The sequence below is a fragment of the Chiroxiphia lanceolata genome, chromosome 7 (genome assembly GCF_009829145.1).
Source record: "Chiroxiphia lanceolata isolate bChiLan1 chromosome 7, bChiLan1.pri, whole genome shotgun sequence".
Taxonomy (NCBI): Eukaryota; Metazoa; Chordata; class Aves; order Passeriformes; family Pipridae; genus Chiroxiphia; species Chiroxiphia lanceolata.
Genome location: NC_045643.1, coordinates 32734917 through 32742341, shown reverse-complemented (window position 1 = coordinate 32742341; position 7425 = coordinate 32734917). Strand labels below are relative to the sequence as shown.

The following is a 7425-nucleotide window of genomic DNA, read 5'->3' as shown; positions in this document are numbered from 1 at the left end:
CTTAACCCTTGAAACATTTTACCTGTGACATGAATCAACTTTATGTGGATTTTAGGGGTGTTAGGAGACCAGAACACTGGCAATGCACTTCAGATAGACTGTTGTTGATAATAGTCATTTGGTAAAATGAGTCTTTTTATCAACTTATATTGTATGTCACAATATGGAATTATATGGTATTAAAAAAGGCATGTTGTTGCAGCTCTTAATTTAATAAGTCATATGCTGGGAGTGGTTCTTACCCATACTGCTTTGAAGACGGAATGGAAAGACCCAAAGAGAACTTTAAATGATACTAACAGATCTCAAACTCGTTTTGGATTGTTGTTTTCTTACAGCCTTTTGGAAAGGATGGTGCTGAGCACTGATTCTGGTTGCTATGGATATGTGTGACCTCGAGTGGTTGGAACCCATGGTGACACTGATGTGTTGTTTCCACAGGTGTCAATTTGGCCAGTGACCAGAGCTCTATGTGGGAACTGATTAACTCTGTGTGTGTGTGTGTGTGTGTGTGTGCACACTTTGGTAAACAGTGGATGACAGGACTGACCAGGCTGCTACTGGGTCCTCATCAAGGGATCAGTGGAGCACAGGTAAATGGCAGGGAAGGTTTTCTCCCTCATCAAGCTCTCTGCAACAAGGTCAGGAATTGGCCTGTTTGTTCAGTTTCTCTATTCTGGCAAATGTAGAAATAACAGTAGTTGCACCCCACCAAAAAAGCTTCATATGGCAAGTGCAAGAGCAAAGAGTAAAAGCCTGGCAAGGGAAAATGTAGCCTGGCCAAGTCAGTTCATTACTTATTTTTCCTCCATAAGCAGCAACACATGGGGAAAAAGGAGGAGAGACACAGATTATCATTTAGAGTGAAAAGGTGGATATGGCTTACAAATGGTTGAGAGGAAGATGACAGCTTTTGATTTTTGTGGTATCCCTGTGAGAATATCCCTTTTTAATACTGTGTTATCACATTTGGTGTTGGTAGTGCCATGTGCTCATTTGTTTGAGGGAGCTACTTGGAACTGCTCGTTATTTTGTAGATTTTCATAATTTGTTTAGAGGCAAATTTAAATAAAATTTACTTCAGATTTGTGTAATCTTCTCTGAAGAATTTTTTCTCTTAATAATTTGATGTGCTGTTACCTCTGTGCTACACAATGTAAAGCTAAAGCTTCCAGCCAGATTCTTATCTCCATCTGGTGTGTGCACATGGGAGGACAGTTTATAAAGCCATCTGAAATAAATAAATTGTATTCCTTATTTGCTCTCTTTGATCTGATTACCATCTCCTGTAAAAAAGCAGGAGCTGTGAAATCCATGAAATCCTATGACTGAGAGTTGAAGAAAGCTATTCTAGTGCTTGCTCTCAGCTTGGGAAGATGACCCTCTCTTTGGTGGGAAAAGGTGTCAGGACAGAGCAGAACAAGGTTAAGCATGGAGTCAAGAGCACAGGGCTGTAGAGCTGGCAGTCTCTGGCCAAGAATCTGTGCTCTGACATGTACAAAAATGTAACCAATTGCTTCAACCCAACGGCCAGCTTATTGATTAAAAGGGCGAGTGGGCTTTCATCCAGGAGTGCAGCAGGAAAACAAACAGCTAGGCTGAAAAACAAGACTATTTAACCATCTGAAAGAGCATGGAGCCATCACAGCTGCTGCAGAACCTGTCACGACTTGGCTGCCAAGAAGCCAGATGCTTGCATCAGAGGAATGTGTGTTTCACAAGCTGATACCTCTGCTTTCTGACACACAGCGACATGTCCGAGGAGGCAGGAGGAGAGTGCAAATTAGTCAGCCTTCTCATTAGGTGCCAGCCCTGCTGGAACACTGACACCTGTAGAAATACATGCTTTTATCACAAATAGATTATGGAAATAGCCTTCTCCTGTTAATAGAGCTGCTTTCAATATCTAGCAGGAAACCACTGTCCATATGTGAAGTTAAACACTGCATAACTGATTTAATGATTGAATCCATTGGAATCTAAATTTGCAGAGGCTTACTTGTGTGATTAAGGATATACAAAAGCCCTTGAACATGCATTGGTTTTGGGCCTGCTCCAGAATACACTAATGCCATTGATTTCAATTAATTCTGGATAAGGTCACTGGTGGCTGAATCAATTGCTTGATTCCAGAAACAACAGGAAGGGCAAAGAAGGGATAATGGCTTAACTCATGGACCTAATGACAGCCAGTCCTATGTACTTAAGTTTTGTAATCACATTTATACTATTTCTGAGTTCTCTTGTAAGTCAAAAATCCAGCTTCTGCCTACCTCTTCCGGTTTCAAGTGGCAACACTCAAACCAAACTTCTTATGATTTGCTTAATATTGTATTTTACAATGAAGCAATTTGTAGTGAAAGGCCAATGTCCTTTAAAGACATTCCATCAATTTTTTCCAATGAATGCTTTTCATAGAATTCTACTGAAGCAAAAATTATGGAACTGAAAAAGATTTAGAAATTGATTGCAAATCACTGCTATAGCAGGAACAATCATATATGCCTATTTTAGTTCTTAGCTCATCTGAAAAGGCTGGATTAAACATTTCATTTTAGCCTTTCTTTTTCTTATGTGCCAGAATAGGGTGTCAAGGCTTCATCCTGACCTTAAGGACAGGATTTCCCATAGTGTAGGATGTGAGCTGAAGTAAATGTTTCTGTATAAAGGTCCTCTTCCAGGAGAGGGAATATCATGAGAAGAATTGGGGAGGAGACAGAAAGCTGTCTGGGAGCTCTTGGGGAGGAGAGCACAGCAGGGCCAGGCACTGAGAGCACAGCTGGAAAGTACAAACCAGACTGATGATATCCTCAACCCTGTGTGTAGCACAAGGGCCGATTAGAACGCAGTTATTGTTGTTATACATAATTTACTGATTTCGCCGAAGCCTAAATTCATAAATTGTGACAGAAGAGAGAGCTATTGTTTGTTCCAGTGGTAAAACTTACCTTTGCTTAACACCTTTTCCCTATTCGTGACATGCAGGGGAGGTAAAAAGCCTTGAAAAATCACCCAGTAAGGTTAAAACCCAAACTACCTCTGTGATCAAAAGCTTGCCAGCCTGATCAAATGGCTACAACTGAAGGCCTGTTTTTGACAGTGAGTATCTGAGGAGATTCATGTGCCGTCCCCACACTCTTCCTTTTATTCTCTCTATGTATTTCAACTTATTTGGTTCAGTTTTATCATCTCTGCCAGGTACCCCAGAAAAATGTTTACTGTGTTAACTTGTGACGAGCTCACATGCTTGTAGGTAAACATTTTGTAAGACATACTTAATTGTGTTGGTAAAAGTGAGAATAATAGTAATTTTCAAAGAACATTTTGCTCTTCATTACTCTGGTGTCATTCAGGAGAAATTTCTGTGATATTTTAGGAATCAGCTCAAGACTTCCAACCATGTTTAACTCCAAGGAGGGCAGCCTACAGTTTATTTTACTGTTTTTTAAACTTGCCCTCCAGTGATCTGAATATTTACTGTGGGATAAAAATGGAACAGTTTAGGATTTTATATTATATTCCAGTCTTTTGGGATTTTAATGCCCTGCAATTTTGTCTTTCCAGACTGAACTGCTTTTCAGTCTGTCAGCTTGTCTATCCTTGCCCCAGGAGTAGTATCAGAGGGTAAAAGAATGGCCTGTGGGCTTGCTGTCTGAGGCTGTACTGAACCACACTGGGCTAGCAGCACAGTTGGACATCCCTCAGGGAAAATACTCTTAGCTCTTACCACCTCCCTAGTCTGGCTGTGAGGCTTATCACCTCATGCCACAGCTTTATGGGTCTGTAATGAGAGCGTGAACCTCAAGGCACCTGGGTCCAAGCCGTTTTCTGCACTTGTGCTGGTAAGAAGTGAACAAGCACATCAGAACTGCAGGGACTTCTGCAATGCTTCAGAAAAAGTGTTATGCAGTCGAGGTGACCTGATGTCATCTACTTACTGCATTTCCTGGGAAGATCAGGCCCTTCTTCAATGAGGAGGAACTTTCTAAGTAGATAACAAACTAAAACCAAATGTGGACAGTAAACCTGAAGATAGTATGGATTTTGTGTTATTATGAGACATGGGGTTTTTAACAGATCCTGGCTGTACTGCAAGAGGTTAATTGACAAGCTTTACTAATATCTATGTGTACTTCAATCAGTTTATGTCTCATCTTACCAGTCTGCTCATCAAAAATGAGGCAGCATGAAGGTGAGTTATTTCCTTGGATACATGAATCAGTTCACCCTACTGCACATCAGCCCAGGAGCAACTACTGCAGCTCGTTACTTCAACTTCTTTATCTTTTCACTCAACCTATAGCTAGTCGTGGATTGAATTCTGTGGTTAATTTTGTTCTAACAAAATCCACGACATTCCTGCCAAAAATAAGTTGTATCTGCACAGCCAGCAGCTACATATTATGATGACTTAGAATAGAAATTAGATGGATAAGTGCACTGACAGGGTGATCTAATAGCCACTCCCTTAATAAAGGCTGTAATTTGAAGAATGCAGAATTGGTTGTCCACCCACATGGCAGTCCTCCTATGGAGAAGAATAACTTGCTGGTCAAACCCACAAATATCAGTACTTGTTTCACCGCACATATATTTCTACAATAACGACCAATTCTGTAAAGGATTGAGATAGAACTTCAATGTAAATCTCCGAAAAGTTGCTTTCAGGCACTGCTTCTGCAGTGCTGCCTGACTAGAGAAATGTGAATAGTATATGTACTGTCCTGATCCTGGTCTAAGCGCTCAGATGTGCTTAGACTGGAAATGCATTAACTACCTTTAGAAATGCATTAACATTCTTTAGTAAATTCTAAATTTTGCTGAATAATACAATTTCTTCCTGAGAGCGGGCTGCAGTTTCCCTTAAGGTTCGTCCTTTTTTATTTCATTAAACACTTGGCTTTTTCAATTAAAACTGTTTTGTAACTATAAACTCTACTACATGTGTGTGTCTGCACTGGTGTCTTGGAGCCAGTCAGCGTTCTTATTAAGAGAGCTTCAACGTAACTGGTGCTTTGCAATTTTATAAATACTTCTAATGGTGTAAAAATGAGTCTTATCCTTGGTCTGAGAAAACACACTATAAGTCATCATCAGGTTTAAACAAAATCTAACTCTTCTGCTGATCTTATGGACTTGTTCCTGCTGGAATGAGATGAAGCCTTACGGAGCTGTATATGCAAGCACACAGTCTTGTTCATGTTTGCTTAAATGGCACTCGTGAAGCTGGAACTAAATCTGGATGGTTCAAAATTTGTGTTATTGAAAATTATATGTTAGTGCCTATTACTCCCATAGCCCACTTCACTTTCAAAGTATTTTGAAGACTTCCTGGATCAAACTAGTAAGCTCTTAATGAGCAAGGCATAAAACCTTGCTGAGTGCAGTGGAAGAGGAAAACAACCCTGTTTGTTTGAGGCAGGGTGGTAAATATATCTCACAGTTACACAGTGTGGTGTTACTTGTGTGCTACAGGCTGATTAGCCACGGGAATAAATGTAGGGGATTTATAACAGATCTGCATCAAAAGTACAAACTTGTGTTTCAGAGGCAGCAAGTGGCAGAGGTAGCGATTGCCTACATGAACAGTTCCAGCGAGCTCAGCCGTCAGAGTGTCAGCAGGGTATTGCTGCCACTCAGGGCAAGCACCATGAAAATCAAGCACTCTGTCATTAAGGTCACACAAATGTTTTTAATGGCACTCTAGCAGGGAAAAGCAGGATTTCAGCTGGCGCTGACTGCTCTTGTTCAGGTGTGTAATTGCATCTAGCCTGATTTACAGCAGCTGAGGATCTGACCCAAGATTGTTTTTCTCTCTGTAAATACAGACAGAATTTGGGTTGATGCTTTTATGTGTAGCAATTAAAACCACAGTGAAAACTTGGCCTCAGCTCATCACTGAGCTCAAGTTTCAGTTGTTTTGTTGTTTATGGAACATGCAGTCTAGGGTGTTTAGATGTGAGTAGCCAGGTGTTTCCAATATTGAACCTCTTCGTGTGGAAACGTGCACAGATAGCAGAGCTCACTCTGTCACAAGCCTTGGTGGTGCTCTTCCAGCGTTTGAAGTTCTGACTTGAAAGGACTGACTTCTGAGAAATCAAGACAGAGTCCCAGCCCCTCCCTTTCAGCAGGAACTCTCAGTGACAGAGATTCAGATTAGTAGCTGGACAAGTTCTCAAGTGAGTACCCCGTGCCTCGGTGGGAATTGAGTATGTTTTCAGCTCCAAAGTGCTACTTAGTCTTGGACTTCTCCTGAGAAGGAAAGGTCAGTATTTATCCCCTTAGCACCTAGTGAATAACTAGGTGTGATGCTGTTTCTTGCTTACTTATACACAAAGTACGAGTTTGTACTTTGTTGTTCATCTTTGGAAAGTAAGAGGGTTTTCTTCAAAACACATTGTAACTGAAGTCGAGCTGTCTTAAAATCTTGCAAATATCACAGTTTGTAATTCTGCAACTTTTAAAATTAGGAATGAGTTGAAACTTTCATTTCAAGATACTGAAGTCCTCTGCTCTGGGCTTTAAAATCCATGCAGGTTTGTATCTCTAGTAACATACTTCTACGTTTAAAAAAAAAAAAGGATCAGGAGAATTCAGTGATAAATTCTAAAAAGGCACCGCTGGCATTTTTTTCTTTTTCTCCCTGTGCTCTTTGCATGGTGAAGCTGTTTAAGTTTTTCTTACTTTTCTGCTATCCCTGCAAACACTGTTTATTCATTCTAAGAAAACATCAGTTGTGTAAACAGAAGTTTAGCACTGCAACTCCTACTAAGATGCAAATTGTGCTGCAGGGAAGATAGTTTGGGCTTTTCTCTCCTCCTCGCTTTTCTTTTTTTGACAGTCGGTTAATAGAGACTCAACAATAAGCAGCTGCCTGTGATGTCATTTGGGACTTTGTCCACAGAGCTTGTATTTACAAGTACTGAGCAACTACATAGCAGCAGCAATCCCAACTATCAGCAAACTTCATGTCTGCTGTTACCGAAGGACTTCAGTGCTGTGGAGGGTGTAGAAAGCTAACTCTGTTCTTCTAACCACAGACTTTTAAAGCTTGGTAAATAAACACTGGATAAACTCAAGAGAATTTCTGGACTGCAAAGACTTCTTACGGTTCTGAGTTCTCCAGGGCTGGTATGTTGTAACTGAACTGCTGCAAGTAAGACTTTTGCTGTTTTGGTGTTTTTATCATCTCTGTAAAGCTCATTTTCTCTAGGAGTGTGTCAGTATTGCTATTTGTAGTTTTGCTTTAATTAAAAGAGCGGCAAGTATGTAGTTGTTAGCAGTAATTACAGCCATGCATCTGACTGTGGTTCAGGACAAATGAAAACTTCATTTTGGCTTTTGTTTGCATGAGATTACACTGAAGTGGCTCTCTCTTAATTTAAGTGATGAAACTCTAAGATTCTTAAAGTCTCGTGAGTGCTG

General features: G+C 40.4%; 1 protein-coding gene across 1 annotated transcript in view; it reads left to right on the top strand.

The window, feature by feature from the left end:
- The first annotated feature begins 6963 nt into the window (after nucleotides 1-6963).
- Nucleotides 6964-7425, top strand: part of NCKAP5 (NCK associated protein 5) — a 325062-nt gene continuing 324600 nt past the window's right edge. The window contains exon 1 of the mRNA XM_032694024.1: nucleotides 6964-7156. The gene's annotated coding sequence lies outside the window, so the exon portion shown is untranslated. The remainder of the gene's footprint in view (nucleotides 7157-7425) is intronic.